The sequence below is a fragment of the Bos grunniens genome, chromosome 22 (genome assembly GCF_055505025.1).
Source record: "Bos grunniens cultivar Pamir isolate PY7600 chromosome 22, Bosgru_T2T1.0, whole genome shotgun sequence".
Classification (NCBI taxonomy): domain Eukaryota; kingdom Metazoa; phylum Chordata; class Mammalia; order Artiodactyla; family Bovidae; genus Bos; species Bos grunniens.
The window spans coordinates 40,300,312-40,317,946 of NC_141186.1; the positions used below are offsets into that span (position 1 = coordinate 40,300,312).

Below are 17,635 nucleotides of genomic sequence, written 5' to 3' on the forward strand. Positions count from 1 at the left end.
AATTCTCCAAAACTTTTTGCTGTAGTCTAATCTGTCTTTTTACATTCCCCAGTCCTTTAAATCTTCCACTCTCCAATTTACCTTCTTTCATGCTATTTTATTATATGCCTTTGTCCATTAGGCAGGAAAGTCTGTTCCTCTCTCCTCTAATGCCAACTAGTTCATAAAACACTGACAGAACATTGAGTATATGTCAGAACTTGTGTTAAATGCTGGAGAGACAGAGAAATGAAGCATGAAGGCAGATGGCTGCAGGGGTTAAGAGCATGGGCACTGGTGTTAGATAGACATGGATTTGATGGATGTGAGAGTTGGACTGTGAAGAAGGCTGAGCGCCGAAGAATTGATGCTTTTGAACTGTGGTGTTGGAGAAGACTTGAGAATCCCTTGGACTGCAAGGAGATCCAACCAGTCCATTCTGAAGGAGATCAGCCCTGGGATTTCTTTGGAAGGAATGATGCTAAAGCTGAAACTCCAGTACTTTGGCCACCTCATGAGAAGAGTTGACTCACTGGAAAAGACTCTGATGCTGGGAGGGATTGGGGGCAGGAGGAGAAGGGGATGACAGAGGATGAGATGGCTGGATGGCATCACTGGCTCGATGGACATGAATCTGAGTGAACTCTGGGAGTTGGTGATGGACAGGGAGGCCTGGTGTGCTGCGATTCATGGGGTCGAAAAGAGTTGGATATGACTGAGAGACTGAACTAAAACTAAAACTAACTAATGACTCATGGATTTGAGTCTGTCTACCGTCTATGGGGTTGTACAGAGTCGGACATGACTGAAGCGACTTAGCAGCAGCAGCAGCAGCAGCAACGACTATATCTGGAGAAGGCAATGGCAACCCACTCCAGTACTCTTGCCTGGAAAATCCCATGGGTGGAGGAGCCTGGTAGGCTACAGTCCCTGAGATAGCGAAAAGTTGGACATGACTGAGTGAATTCACTTTCACTTTTCACTTTCATGCATTGAAGGAAATGGCAACCCACTCCAGTGTTCTTGCCTGGAGAATCCCAGGGACAGGGGAGCCTGGTGGGCTGCCATCTATGGGGTCGCACAGAGTCGGACACGACTGAAGCGACTTAGCAGCAGCAGCAACTATATCACTGAATGGCTAGGTCACTGGGCAACATTCCTAATCTCTGTGAGGCTCAGATTTCTGATACCTAAAATATAGAGAATTATTGATACAACATCTTCTCCTGACAATGAGAGAACAAATGAAATAGAGAATGTCTATTAAGCAGGTTGGGAAGATCCCCTGGAGAAGGAAATGGCAATCCACTCCAGGACTATTGCCTAGAAAATCCCATGGACAGAGGAGAATGGTAGGCTACAGTCCACAGGGTCGCAAAGAGTCGGACATGCCTGAGCGACTTCACGCACTCACTCACTCATTAAGCAGGTATTTATAATTGCAAGGGTCAGAAACAGAACCCAAAATGGCATAAGCCCAAAGGAGGTTATAATGGCTCATATAACTGAAAAGTCTAGGAGTGGATTTCAGGAATAGCTGAATCCAGGGGACTTAATGTTGTCATGATTCAGCCTCTTTTTCCATATCTAGCTTTTGCTTTCTTCTGTGTTGGCTTCACTTTCAAGAGAACTTTCCAAGTTTTCATTATTATTCTTATACCTAGTCATCATAGTAGAAGGAGATCATCTCCCTCCAGAAAGTCCCATCAAAACAGGGAGCAATTCTCTTGGATCAATCTGGTTCAGCCCTGACTAATGACCATATTCGGGGAAATGGAATATCTTGAGAAGGCCAACCTGTACCACAAGTCCACTCACCTAAATCAAGCAAAGTGAAATCTAGATGTTATTTTCAAAAGAAAAGGAAATGGATGCCTGTAGACAAAAATCAGATGTTCATCAGAGAAGGTTAACACAGAGCCTGGCATCATATAGGAATATCTGTTGTTATCATTACAATTATTACTTTGAAAATAAATAAAATAAAAATAAACTTATCAGTAAATAATGAAATCATGATTTGATTAAAGTAATGAAAATGATTCAGATGAAAATAAAATGGGAAACTATGCAGTTTTCCATTACAATGGAGAGTGTAAGCAGTAAATCAGAATGGAGCAGGGTTGTTCCTAAAGGCATACAAGCAGTAGTTGAAGAAGACACCAAGACATCCAGTGACTGAAAATATTTCAAGGACTGTTTGCTCCTTAACAGTTCTTATAAGTCCCACTGAATGGTAGTACACGTGCAACAAATGCCAATGATTATCAATGCTTACCAAATAGCTTCTTTTTAATATTGGGGGGAGGGTCTGTGACTATTTTATAAATACTTGACCCTCTGATTGGGTGGGCTACTCAATAAATCATCCCTAAGAAAGCCAGATTTACGAAGTTCTCTTACATTTTGCTGATGTCTTGCCCAGCATTTTGTGGGCATGGAATAAGGGCCTTAGGAAAAACTTGTTGATTAATACAGGTGAAAAGAAGCAATTAATGCACATTTACAAACTTGTCTCATATACCAATTAAACTAGCCCTAATATCAGGCCCAGTACTTCGTTAGCCATTTTTTTCATTTCAAGGGCGTGTACTAGAAAAGCATTTATTTTCTTTTCAAATATTTTCCTGTTCACATTTTACTAATTTAGACCAGGTTTATACTCATTAATCCAAATTAGTGCCATTTTATAGTATACAAACTCTCAAATACTTATTCCTCCATTCCCATACTATTTAAAAGCAGTTTCCATTTTCCAAAAATGTGATTATTTCCAACTCTTTAATTTTAAACTCAGGTATCTGTTAAACACAATAAGATAAAGATAAATATCTTACATACTAACCCTTAAAGACAGACACCTCAATTTCAGACTTATTTCTAATTCCATTATGTCCCTAAGACATTAAGTCATGTAATGTTTTGGCTTGATTGATATATTTTCTTTTTTCATTTTCCATTAATGTAGGAAGATCAGTATCTCAGCTTTTGAAAAATGTGTTTCAAGATCTATTTCATTTGGGAAGATCATATGATAAAGAGGAAGTATAATCAGTTTACCATTGAAATATTTTGTTTTTGTAATGAGCTTTTTAATAAGTTCATTCCATTGTTTTCCATCCATCTTGCCTTAAGGAATATGTTCTGTTTGATTTATGACGTATAAGTTCATTATTTTCCTAAGTTATAATCAATATATTCAAGGTGCTCTGGTTAATTAAGAAACATTTTATTATTTGTCTTTGCATTTAAGAATTCTCAACTCTTGTTTTTTTTCTTTTGTTTTTTTGGGGGAATTTTTGTTGTGCATTTCTAGAGACTGAGACCAGTACTTTTGGGTTTTCACTCTCTTTTGATGCTAATCCTTTTCTGTTCTATTTGACTTCAGGCTCTACTCTAAGCCTTAAAAAATCTCCTTAACTAGCAGTTCCCTCCTTAACTATCCTTTCTATCTGTGACTGGCCTTTATGGGGCTCACCATAGGAATTAATCAAACATTTATTGGCTCAATTTGATCATCACAGAAAAAAATCTTAGAGGGACCCATATCATATCATCTGGAGCAGTTGAATAAAGAACATACAAACATACACATTGAATGTATATTTATATATGCAGATTTACATATACATTAAATTTTTAAAAACCCAACTAATCAACTTGTTTAGGGCATTCACAACATGTTTTATTTTTAAAGTCAGTTTTAGGGAATTTTCTGATGGTTCAGTGGTTAGGAATTGGTGTTTTCACTGCCATGGTCCAAGTTCAATTTCTGATCAGGGAACTAAGATTCAGCAAGCTGTGTGTTGTGACCAAAAAAAAAGGTCAATATTCTTTATATCATACCTAGCATAATTTATGATTCATCCATGAATTTGGGAAAAACTTTTAAAAAAATTTAGAGCACAATACTCCATGGCAAAGGGTAGAAAGAACAGAACAGTTAAGTAATTCCTTACTTTCAAATCATGTATTCAAGTATTGTTTGAGTTGCAAGATTGGAGTTATGGTCAATTGAATGCATAAGAGTAATTATAAAAATTGAATTATAAAAGTATCTATAAAATATCTAGATGTGATATTGCTGTCTTTAAAATCAGTATTTACTCAACATCATCCTCCTTTACCACTCAGGAAATGAATGGTGACTGATTAATATTTTGATTATTTCTACATCTTTATGTCCCTGGTGGCTCAGCTGGTAAATAATCCACCTGCAATGGGGGAGGCCTCGGTTAAGTCCCTGGTTTGGGAAGATCCCCTGGAGAAGGAAATGGCTACCTACTTCAGTGTTCTGGCCTGGAGAATTACATGGATTGTATATTCCACGGGGTTGCAAAGAGTTGGACACAACTGAGCACTTTCACTTTCATATCTTTATGTCATCTTCAGGCTTAACCCCTTCTACATGGAAAGATTATTTATGTTAAAGATATTATAGAAGCATCATGACATATATTGATGAAGAATGTAATGTACATTCTATATACAGTAACGTGGCATTCTGTATTAGGCAATTACATTATAGTTTCTATGGATGCTTGAAATGACCAGCTGGTTCTGCTTTCTGGAGCAAGGAAATGGTCCGTATAATAACAGTGTGTGTAAAATACCTCCCAAGATGAATAAATTATTTATATTGTGGGGAAAGATTTCACTGGTCATCTGGGCCATGAAGATGAAGAAGAAGCTACCACAGTCAGTGGGGGTCGGGTGGAAGAAGGTTCAAGAGGGAGTGCATATATGTATGCACATTGCTGATTCACTTTGTTGTAACACCAGAAACCAACACAACATTGTAAAGCAATTATATTCCAATCAAAAATATTATCTTATCTTTAGTTGGTGATGTTATCTCAACACAATTTCATTATTCTTTACAGCCCCAAAATGAATGGTTTGTCCACTCAAAGCAGTCTGTCCACTCTGATTCTGCTAGGATTATTTCTGTACAAGCTAGACATAAGAAGATGTGAAACCAGCAAAGGACTGGGTGTAAGACAATTCAGAAAACAGAAAAAAATAAAATTAAGAATCAGCCAAAGGGCTTTATCTTACAGAACCTATATGGCCTATTTTTGTTCCATGGATTTAAAAAAAAGCTTCAGTTCAATTCAGTCGTTCAGTCGTGTCTAACTCTTTGCGACCCCATGAATCGCAGCACACCAGGCCTCACTGTCCATCACCACCAACTCCTGGAATTCACCCAAACTCACGTCCATCAAGTCGGTGATGCCATCCGGCCATCTCATCCTCTGTTGTCCCCTTCTCCTCCTGCCCCTAATCCCTCCCAGCATCACAGTCTTTTCCAATGAGTCAACTCTTTGCATGAGGTGGCCAAAGTATTGGAGTTTCAGCTTTAGCATCAGTCCTTCCAAAAACACCCAGGGCTGATCGCCTTTAGAATGGACTGGTTGGATCTCCTTGCAGTCCCATGGATTCTCAAGAGTCTTCTCCAACACCACAGTTCAAAAGCATCAATTCTTCGGTGCTCAGCTTTCTTCAAAGTCCAATTCTCACATCCATACATGACCACTGGAAAAACCATAGCCTTGACTAGATGAACCTTTGTTGGCAAAGTAATGTCTCTGCTTTTGAATATGCTATCTAGGTTGGTCATAACTTTCCTTCCAAGGAGTAAGCGTCTTTTAATTTCACGGCTGCAGTCACCATCTGCAGTGATTGTGGAGCCCCCAAAAATAAAGTCTGACACTGTTTCCACTGTTTCCCCATCTATTTCCCATGAAGTGATGGGACCAGATGCCATGATCTTCGTTTTCTGAATGTTGAGCTTTAAGCCAACTTTTTCACTCTCCTCTTTCACCTTCATCAAGAGGCTCTTTAGTTCCTCTTCAGTTTCTGCCATAAGGGTGGTGTCATCTGCATATCTGAGGTTATTGATATTTCTCCCAGCAATCTTGATTCCAGCTTGTGCTTCTTCCAGCCCAGTGTTTCTCATGATGTACTCTGCATATAAATTAAATAAACAGGGTGACAATATACAGCCTTGACGAACTCCTTTTCCTATTTGGAACCAGTCTGTTGTTCCATGTCCAGGTCTAACTGTTGCTTCCTGACTTGCATATAGGTTTCTCAAGAGGCAGGTCAGGTGGTCTGGTATTCCCATCTCTTTCAGAATTTTCCAGTTTATTGTGATCCACATAGTCAAAGGCTTTGGCATAGTCAATAAAGCAGAAATAGATATTTTTCTGGAACTCTCTTGCTTTTTCCATGATCCAGCAGATGTTGGCAATTTGATCTCTGGTTCCTCTGCCTTTTCGAAAACCAGCTTGAACATCTGGAAGTTCATGGTTCATGTATTGCTGAAGTCTGGCTTGGAGAATTTTGAGCATTACTTTACTAGCGTGTGAGATGAGTGCAATTGTACAGTAGTTTGAACATTCTTTGGCATTGCCTTTCTTTGGGGTTGGAATGAAAACTGACCTTTTCCAGTCCTGTGGCCACTGCTGAGTTTTCCAAATGTGCTGGCATATTGAGTGAAGCACTTTCACAGCATCATCTTTCAGGATTTGAAATAGCTCAACCGGAATTCCATCACCTCCGCTAGCTTTGTTTGTAGTGATGCTTTCTAAGGCCCACTTGACTTCACATTCCAGGATGTCTAGCTCTAGGTGAGTGATCACACCATCGTGATTATCTGGGTCATGAAGATCTTTTTTGTACAGTTCTTCTGTGTATTCTTGCCACCTCTTCTTAATATCTTCTGCTTCTGTCTAGGTCCATACCATTTCTGTCCTTTATCGAGCCTATCTTTGAATGAAATGTTTCCTTGGTATCTCTAATTTTATTGAAGAGATCTCTAGTCTTTCCCATTCTGTTGTTTTCCTCTATTTCTTTGCATTGATCGCTGAGGAAGGCTTTCTTATCACTCCTTGCTATTCTTTGGAACTCTGCATTCAGATGTTTTTATCTTTCCTTTTCTCCTTTGCTTTTTGCTTCTCTTCTTTTCACAGCTAATTGTAAGGCCTCCCCAAACAGCCATTTTTCTTTTTTGCATTTCTTTTCCATGGGGATGATCTTGATCCCCGTCTCCTGTACAATGTCACGAACCTCCATAGTTCATCAGGCACTCTATCTATCAGATCTAGTCCCTTAAATCTATTTCTCACTTCCACTATATAATCATAAGGGATTTGATTTAGGTCATACCTGAATGGTCTAGTGGTTTTCCCTACTTTCTTCAATTGAAGTCTGAATTTGGCAATAAGGAGTTCATGATCTGAGCCAGAGTCAGCTCCCAGTCTTGTTTTTGCTGACTGTACAGAGCTTCTCCATCTTTGGCTGCAAAGAATATAATCAATCTGATTTCAGTGTTGACCATCTGGTGATGTCCACGTGTAGAGTCTTCTCTTGTGTTGTTGGAAGAGGGTGTTTGCTATGACCAGTGAGTTCTCTTGGCAAAACTCTATTAGCCTTTGCCCTGCTTCATTCTGTACTCCAAGGCCAAATTTGCCTGTTACCCCAGGTGTTTCTTGACTTCCTACTTTTGCATTCCATTCCCCTATAGTCAGGAGGGGCAGCTGTGAGGAGATACCCCTCCTCCAAGGTAAGGAGCAGTGGCTGCGCTTTGCTGGAGCAGTCCTGAAGAGATACCCCAGGTCCAAGGTAAGAGAAACCCAAGGAAGACAGTAGCTGTTGTGAGAGGAATTACACAAACCATAATCACAGAAAACTAGTCAGTCTAATCACATGGACCACAGCCTTGTCTAACTCATTGAAATTAAGCCAGGCCGTGTGGGACCACCCAAAATGAGCGGGTCATGGTGGAGAGGTATGACAGAATGTGGTCCACTGGAGAAGGGCATGGCAAACCACTTCAGTATTCTTGCCTTGAGAACCCCATGAACAGCATGGAAAGGCAAAATGATAGGATATTGAAAGAGGAACTCCCCAGGTCAGTAGGTGCCCAATATGCTACTGGAAATCAGTGGAGAAATAACTCCAGAAAGAATGAAGGGATGGAGCCAAAGCAAAAACAATACCCAGTTGTGGATGTAACTGGTGATAGAAGCAAGGTCTGAAGCTGTAAAGAGCAATATTGCATAGGAACCTGAAATGTCAGGTCCATGAATCAAGGCAAATTGGAAGTGGTCAAACAGGAGATAGCAAGAGTGAACGTCAATATTCTAGGAATCAGCGAACTAAAATGGACTGGAATGGGTGAATTTAACTCAGATGACCATTATATCTACTACTGTGGGCAGGAATCCCTTAGAAGAAATTGAGTAGCCATCATGGTCAACAAAAGAGTCCGAAATGCAGTACTTGGATGCAATCTCAAAAATGACAGAATGACCTCTGTTCGTTTCCAAGGCAAACCATTCAATATCACAGTAATCCAAGTCTATGCCCCAACCAGTAACGCTGAAGAAGCTGAAGTTGAACGGTTCTATGAAGACCTACAAGACCTTTTAGAACTAACACCGCCCCCCCCAAAAAAAAAGCTTATTGAGGTATAATTTACAAACCCTAACATTTCCTCATTTTAAGTGTATGATTCAATCATTTTCAGAAAATTTACAGCTGTGTGATGATCACAAGGATCTAATTTTTGAACACTTTTATCACTCTCCAAAAAATGCGTATTTGCGGTCACTCCTTATTTCCGTCCCCACCTTTTGGCAACTGTTAATCTATTTTGTGTCTACAGATTTGCCTTTTCTGAATATTTCACGTAAATTGAGTCATATAATACGTGGTTTTATATAATTGTCTTTTTTTTACTCAGCAGGATATTTTTTTGGCTCACCTCCATTGTAACACTTAATAATATGCACTTCATTTTTACAGTATTCCACCGTAGGAGTATGTCATATTTCATTTATTCACTCACTGTTTTTTTTTATTTCTTGGCTATTATGAATATTTGTGTGTAAGCCATTATGTGGATGTATTTTTTCAATTTTCTTGGTTTAGTTCAGTTCAGTTCAGTCACTCAGTCATATCCAACTCTTTGCGACCCCATGAATCGCAGCACGCCAGGCCTCCCTGTCCATCACCAACTCCGGAGTTCACTCAGACTCACGTCCATCGAGTCAGTGATGCCATCCAGCCATCTCATCCTCTGGTGTCCCCTTCTCCTCCTGCCCCCAATCCCTCCCAGCATCAGAGTCTTTTCCAATGAGTCAACTCTTCGCATGAGGTGGCCAAAGTACTGGAGTTTCAGCTTTAGCATCATTCCTTCCAAAGAAATCCCAGGGCTGATCTCCTTTAGAATGGACTGGTTGGATCTCCTTGCAGTCCAAGGGACTCTCAGGAGTCTTCTCCAACACCACAGTTCAAAAGCATCAATTCTTCGGTGCTCAGCATTCTTCACAGTCCAACTCTCACATCCATACATGACCACTGGAAAAAACCATAGCCTTGACTAGACAAACCTTTGTTGGCAAAGTAATGTCTCTGCTTTTGAATATGCTATCTTGGTTGGTCATAACTTTCCTTCCAAGGAGTAAGCGTCTTTTAATTTCATGGCTGCAGTCACCATCTGCAGTGATTTTGGAGCCCAGAAAAATAAAGTCTGACACTGTTTCCACTGTTTCCCCATCTATTTCCCATGAAGTGATGGGACCAGATACCATAATCTTCGTCTTATGAATGTTGAGTTTAAGCCAACTTTTTCATTCTCCACTTTCACTTTCATCAAGAGGCTTTTTAGTTCCTCTTCAGTTTCTGCCATAAGGGTGGTGTCATCTGCATATCTGAGGTTATTGATATTTTCTGGAAATGACTATGCTGTGTCATATGTTAAATTATATTTAATATTTTAAGAAAGTTCTAAATTGTTTTGTCAAGAAGTTGCATCATTTTATCTTCTAACCAGTAACGTATGAAGGTTTGCTTCTTTATATCCTTGTCAACCCTTGTTATGGTTTTTTTTTCTTTGTGTTTTTTTTGATTATCAATATTCTTGTGTGTGACATGGTATCTCAAAGAACTTAATGGACAGTCAGTCTCATCCATGTATCATTCAGTCACTCATCAGATAGTTGCTGAATATTTACTATGTACCAGCCAAGAATACAAAGAAGAATAGAACACCACCTCTAAAACGGAGGAATTAATAGACTACTAGAAATATAAAACTAGATATGTTTCATAGTCTAATCTATTCATAAAGCTTTCTAGGTAATACATATTCCTCCTTCCTTGCCCTCCTTGCCTGCAGGTTGGACTAGAGGTGAACATCTGACTCAAAGATGGCCACTCCATTGGCTGGCCACCTATCTATGACTTCTATGGCATCACTAAAAATGTCAGATGATTTGGGCTGCTCAGATACCCTCTCAGAGAGGTTGTCATAGAAGATGGGCACTAGAGTAGCCAAATAATCTGGAATTTGAGGATATCACTGCTGGATATTGTCTAAGATGACTAGACAGAGGAAGCTAAGTGAGAGAAAGGTGAAGGCGCTGACTCTGAGATGAAGAAATGAGAAAACGCCTATAGAGAAATCTTGGTTTTTCTGTTCTCCATGTTCTGATCTGCATATAACTTAGCTTTGTTTCTTCTTGGACTCTATAAGACTTCTGCAGCATTACAGTGAACCTCCACCTCCCATTTTCACTTGAGCTATTTACTCAAAATTTTCTGCTGCTTATAAAAGAAGAACTAGAAGGCAACAGCTAAATTGCTAACTCATGATCCCTCTGTGAATACTCTCACATTTCAGCTCAGTTCAGTTCAGTCTCTCAGTCATGTCCAACTCTTTGTGACCCATGGACTGCAGCACGCCAGGCCTCCCTGCCCATCACCAACTCCCGGAGTTTACCCAAACTCATGTCCATTGAGTTGGTGATGCCATCCAGCCATCTCATCCTCTGTCGTCCCCTTCTCCTCCTGCCCCCAAATCCCTCCCAGCATCAGGGTCTTTTCCAATGAGTCAACTCTTCACATGAGGTGGCCAAAGTACTGGAGTTTCAGCTTCAGCATCAGTCCCTCCATTGAACACCCAGGACTGATCTCCTTTAGGATGGACTGGTTGGATCTTTTTGCAGTCCAAGAGGCTCTCAAGAGTCTTCTCCAACACCACACTTTCTCACTCTTACAGACTTGTAATCAGGCCTTTCCAATTGACCATGACTTATCACTTTTTTTCTTTCCATGGACACACAGTGTTTAATTATGCATATTAGTAAACATAAACATTGAAATGTACAAAGCAAATCACTAGACCACCTCCTCCCCTTCCTCCTCTCAAATTTCATACTTCATTTTGTGAAGACTAAAAAAATAAATATTCATATCCTTTGAATACTTCATAATCACTCATTTTTACAAATAGCTGTAGAGTGCTTACCTATTCCAGACACTGTCCATGGCATTTGCAAAGATGAAATGAACAAGAGGGTCCTGCCCTTGGTGAACTTTCCCAGGTAGTATAGCCTAGAGTCAAAGGCTTTGGCATAGTCAATAAAGCAGAAATAGATGTTTTTATGGAACTCTTTTGCTTTTTCCATGATCCAGCGGATGTTGGCAATTTGATCTCTGGTTCCTCTGCCTTTTCTAAAACCAGCTTGAACATCTGGAAGTTCATGGTTCACGTATTGCTGAAGCCTGGCTTGGAGAATTTTGAGCATTACTTTACTAGCGTGTGAGACGAGTGCAATTGTGCGGTAGTTTGAGCATTCTTTGGCATTGCCTTTCTTTGGGACTGGAATGAAAACTGACTTTTTCCAGTCCTGTGGCCACTGCTGAGTTTTCCAAATGTGCTGGCATATTGAGTGCAGCACTTTCACAGCATCATCTTTCAGGATTTGAAATAGCTCAACTGGAATTCCATCATCTCCACTAGCTTTGTTTGTAGTGATGCTTTCTAAGGCCCACTTGACTTCACATTCCAGGATGTCTGGCTCTAGATGAGTGATCACAACATTGTGATTATCTTGGTAGTGAAGATCTTTTTTGTACCGTTCTTCTGTGTATTCTTGCCAGCTCTTCTTAATATCTTCTGCTTCTGTTAGGAAAAGGAATATGTCAAGGCTGTATCTTGTCACCCTGCTTATTTAACTTATATGCAGAGTACATCATGAGAAATGCTGAGCTGGAAGAAGCACAAGCTGGAATCAAGATTGCCGGGAGAAATATCAATAACATCAGATATGCAGATGACACCACCCTTATGGCAGAAACTGAAGAGGAACTCAAAAGCCTCTTGATGAAAGTGAAAGAGCAGAGTGAAAAAGTTGGCTTAAAGCTCAACATTCAGAAAACGAAGATCATGGCATCTGGTCCCATCACTTCATGGGAAATAGATGGGGAAACAGAGGAAACAGTGTCAGACTTTATTTTTTGGGGCTCCAAAATCACTGTAGATGGTGACTGCAGTCATGAAATTAAAAGACGCTTACTCCTTGGAAGGAAAGTTATGACCAACCAAGATAGCATATTGAAAAGCAGAGACATTACTTTGCCAACAAAGGTTCATCTAGTCAAGGCTATGGTTTTTCCAGTGGTTATGTCTGGGTGTGAGAGTTGGACTTTGAAGAAAGCTGAGAGCCGAAGAATTGATGCTTTTGAACTGTGGAGTTGGAGAAGACTCTTGGGAGCCCCTTGGACTGCAAAGAGATCCAATCAGTCCATCCTAAAGGAGACCAGTCCTGGGTGTTCATTGGAAGGACTGATGCTAAAGCTGAAACTCCAATACTTTGGCCACCTCATGCAAAGAGTTGACTCAGTGGAAAAGACTCTGGTGCTGGGAGGGATTGGGGGCAGGAGGAGAAGGGGACAGAGGATGAGATGGCTGGATGCATCACCGACTTGATGGAGATAAGTTTGGGTGAACTCTGGGAGTTGGTGAACGACAGGGAGGCCTGGCGTGCTGTGGTTCATGAGGTCTCAAAGAGTCAGACACGGCTGAGCCACTGAACTGAACTGAACTGAAAGCCTCGAGTGACACGGTAAAAATAAGCAAAAATAATTCACCTAAAGCAACAGAACAAAGGAGGTTAAATGAAAGTAATAAAATCCACAGAGTGGAGGCTCTGGAGAAAACTCCCAAAACAGAAAAAAATAGCTCCTCCAAGATTTTAGGGTGATTGGAAAGATGGTGGGGGGCAGGGGTGTAGTCCTATTTCCTAAATCTATCTCACTCTCCAGAAATTGACAGGAGTCCACAAAAGCTGAGGCTTCTCATAGACTCAGTAACCTAGACATGCAGGTACACCAGCGTGTTTCCTTGCCTTTGCTTCACTCCTGACCAAAGCACTTTGAAAAGGACGCTGGGAAAGCAGCTGAACGCGACGTGATTAGCTACGTATCTCCTGCGGAAGTGAAAGTCCCATGACCGGAAGTGAGGGAACAGCCGCTGTTTTCCAGGCGGTGCTTCTCCAATGAACACCTTTATGTGAGCTCCGCAAGTTAGACACTTTAAAGAGGAAACGAAAACTCAGGGATTCTAAGGTAGCTCTATGCTACCTCCAAGAGCGTCCAGCAGGAGAATGGGGAGCCCTGGACAGTCCCCACCTGGCACCCTCCAGACAGAGCTTTGAAGGAAAGGCTTGAAAGCTACAAGGTATGTGTGGAGGAGGGTGGGGAAGGGCTAAAACCATTTCTGAGGTTCTGAAATTGGCACAGTTTTCATCAAGAGAAACATTAATACCGAGTGAGAACTGTGTCAATTTAAGCAGAAGCCTACCTGCCAAGTCAGACTGTGCCCATCCCTCAGCCCACCACGACATTGTTCCAGGTCTGCCATGCCTCTGTTGGGGAGAAGATAGGAAGAGGAATAAGTTAACAGCAGAACTAACATCTGCTTCCAGCTGGGTGACCTACTTTGTGAAATAGGGCACGTGAATGCAATCATGATCTTTAAGATTTCTTAAGCTCTGAAGAAATTATACAGTGCCTTGATTCTGCCTGCAGCCCCGTTGAAGATCACATGTGCTTGCTAGTAAATTTCTGCTGCCGGAAAGAAGGTTCTGAAGTCACTCTAGCACTAAATCCAGAACCTGTTCCCTCGCAACTTAAGGACGGAAACCTTGAACTTCTGAATTTGCTGACCTGTTTGAAACGAGGTGGGAGGAAAAGTATTTTAGTAAAAGATACTGCTTAATCTTTGGTGTGTTCCTCAATCTCAAATGAGTGGAATTGCAGTCGTTGGGCAGTTTAGCGAGCTTGGCTTCTTTATAGCAAGCTTGGCTCCTACCGGCGGACTATCACTCTAAAAACACTCTGGGAGCAATTACACACTCAGTAACACCTTATTAAGTAGCAATTTTATCTAACCTTACCCGTTTCTTTCTAAGTGTGAGAATGAAGGGAGAAATGAAATAAAATATACTGTGAGGCTCCATATGCTCTCCCCTTGGACAGTATGGAGAGCGTTAGGGTGGCGTAATACATGCGCGAGTGCCATGCAGAAGTTGAGGGAGGGGAATTTTGGTTAACACTTCCCACTCTCCACCACACACACTTCAAGTCAGTCCCAATTCCCAATGCTGACAGAGAAATGGGGAGGTGTGAGAGGGAAATAGCGACTTGCTGGCGCCATCCCCATTTCAAGCAGCAAATGTGCATGTAGCACTAATCCTGTTTTCCAGTTGGGGGTCTTAACCTGAGTCAAGAAACAACTGAGAAACAGCATGAGATAGTCTCTTGAGGGGACAGTGATCAGCTGTTTCTTTATTCTCATTTCATCTTAATTCTTGGTGGTAAGATTTTTTAAATTTCCTGAACAGACCTAAATTAATTTATGACAAACTACGCCAGTGTAATCGGTGCTGAAACAAATGCATACAGATAAGTAGGGAGATAAAATGAATGTGCAACTAGAAGACCCCAAGATAATGCATTTAAAATGTTTTTACTGACATCTTTCCCGTATAATGATTCCAAAGTACTTAGTAACAGATTTGCTTTCCTTTTTATCCTCCCTCCTTCTGCTTTCTCTATTTCCTGAGGCCAGTGAAGAAAATGAAAAAAATGTAAATAATGAATATACTTGGATCCCTCCACCTTCTCCTTCTTAATGCTGGAGTCTTGGTTACCATTCCCTCTGCCCTTAGTTCTGAAAGATTTGTTGCCATTAATCATGAGACCTAGTGAATATCATTATTACTTTTTTTCCTTGATGATTGAGGGTAAAGTCTTGACGAGGACAAAACTAAATTTTAGTTTTTCAAAGGTCACTTATTTTAGGCATTGTCTAGCTTAAGAGACAATACTGTATTTTGGACCCAGACTGTGCATCCCTAGCTGCCCCAGTGTTACCATTTACTGGGCACATTTCTTAATCTTCTGCCACTATTTTCACCCATTCAAAACAGGGATGGTAATAGTATCTACTTCCTAGGATTATGTGGAGGTGAAAGAGATTTACATGTAGGGGGAACATAAAACCATGTCTGGCATGTAATAGGTCCGCACTGAAAATTATAGAATTCATTTAGGGAACCAACATTTCTTGAGTACCAAGTGGTATGAGGAATTTTTACGGGCATCTTTAAAGGAACAGGCCCAGAACGTGCTATTCAGGAAAAATTTTACACTAAACAATATTTTGGTAGTGTTTTTTTCATGTTGTATAACATAATTTTCAAAACAGGCTGCATACTATTCTGCAATTTAGCTAATCTGTTGGACAATTAGATTGTTGGATGTTCCCCTTTTAGGTGTGAACGTAGCTGTTGTAAACATTTGATCAAATTGATCATTCTTCAGTTACTTAAATGTTTGCATTCTATTCTGTCTTTTAAAAATGTTTTCAGGCATGTTGCCTGATATGTTTTGATGCATGTTGCTAAATTAGTGTAGGTTCCCTAATTTGATTTTTTGGTGGATTTGTACTATACCAGAATGCCATCCATAATATCTTCCTCTTTTGCATATTACCTTCTTTTTTTTCTTAGACTTACTTTCTTACTTGGTCTTCTGGCCTCTTTTTTTCCTTTTGCTGGAGGATGGGTAGAGTGATACTTAGTCACTCAGTCATGTCCAACTCTTTGTGACCCCATGGACTGTAACCCTCTAGACACCTTTGTCCATGGAGATCCTCCAGGCAAGAATACTGGAGTGGGTGAGTTGCCATTTCCTTCTCCAAGTAGAGAAGTAGGGTAAAGTGGGATAGGCAGTTAATCTGGGCTGACTGGAAACAAAATAAGCTGATTGGCACCTCCCCTGATCTGACTCCCATCTAATCCACACAGGTGGTATCAAAGGTGTCATCTCCCTCCAGGCTCTGAGATCATTCTGTATCCCTTGCTGGGAGAAACACTGTAACTAGATCTTCATAACTCAGTGTCAGGTCACACTTCTTCAAGCCTCACTTGCTTATCTTTGTGTAATCTTGTCATGGGTTTGGGTAGTGGATTCTCTGCCTTTGCGTCCTGTGTGAGACCCTCCTATGGTTCTCAGTTTAGCATCCTGCTTCAGTGGTGGTTCTGTCTTATCCCAAAGCTTTGTAGAGCCTGTTTCTCTACCATCTTGTTGACCAATTATGTAGATACTACTTCTAGTCCTGGGTGTATTCTACCTACCTCTTTTGCACTATGGAATCAGACTTGTCATCAAGTCCCAGTCAGCCCAAATCTGACATGAAAGGAGAAAAAAATAAAAGCAGCCACGTCATTTCTTACTTCCTTGTTCTGATCATCTATTACTGAGTGTAACCAATCACCCTGAAAGTTAGTGGCTTAAAACAACAGTAGCTGTTTCTTTATTTGTCATGGTTTCTCTGGGTCAGTGCTTTGGGAAAGGCCCAGCTAGGCAGTTTGGCTTAGAGTGTTTCATGCAGTTGCAGTCAGAGGTGGCTGGGACTGGAGTATCTGAGGGCCAGCTAGACATTTCTTTCTCAGGGTTTCTGCATGCAGTCTGTGGATCAAGTAGACAGGGCCTCCTCGTAGCATGACACCTTCAGGGCTGTGGGAGTTCTCCCACTGTAGCTCAGGGCTCTAGGAAGAGTGTTCTGGTGAAAAGGGCAGACATGAAATTTTATGACTGACTCTTCCAAGTGGTATTGTGTCTGCCATTTGCTACTGGTTGAACTGTCACAAAAGCCCAGTCACATTCAAGGAGAGAATTAGATTCTGTCTCATGATGAGGAGTGTGGCCGTCTTTGGAAAATGTGATTGACCACATCCCTCTACCACATCCTCTTCTCAGCGTTCCTCCAGCACAATACACTGAGGTCTTTGGAGAAATGGGTAGACATTTTCCTCTCACCTAGGTAAGGGATTTCTCTGCATCTGTTAAACCAGATCATGTCTCCTTCCATTCCCTAGAAGGCCTTTCTCAACTCTCTACAGTGCTGTCTTTGCTTCTGAGCTATGAAATAACAGACATTGGAATACTGCCTTATATTTTACAAATCACAGTGCCAGATATTCCACTTTGTATCTTTATTCATGTTGTACTGGTCTGTGTGTTTCCCTACCTAGGAACAGGAATCCTCATTATGAATCTTGGTGTTACCTCCCACCCCTACCATCTCCGTAGCATGGAGATCCACATTAGCTTTACATGGACAACTGCTGAATGAAAAAATGAATGAATGCATGAGAATTAAAAAAAAAAAGGCATAAGCATGTGCTGAAAAACATAATTCACTAAGAAAACTGGGCTTAAAAATGCCTTCCTTTAAAACTGTATTTGGCTCAAGATATCCTTTTTTAGTGGGCAGTCATATGGTCACAAAGTTCTA

General features: G+C 40.8%; 1 long non-coding RNA gene across 2 annotated transcripts in view; it reads left to right on the forward strand.

Annotated features, from left to right (window-relative positions):
- The first annotated feature begins 13,269 nt into the window (after nt 1–13,269).
- The window catches only part of LOC147348318 (uncharacterized), an 81,429-nt gene continuing 77,063 nt past the window's right edge, over nt 13,270–17,635 (forward strand). For both annotated transcript variants that reach the window (XR_015151446.1, XR_015151447.1), the window contains exon 1: nt 13,270–13,510. This is a non-coding gene — a long non-coding RNA (uncharacterized LOC147348318). The remainder of the gene's footprint in view (nt 13,511–17,635) is intronic.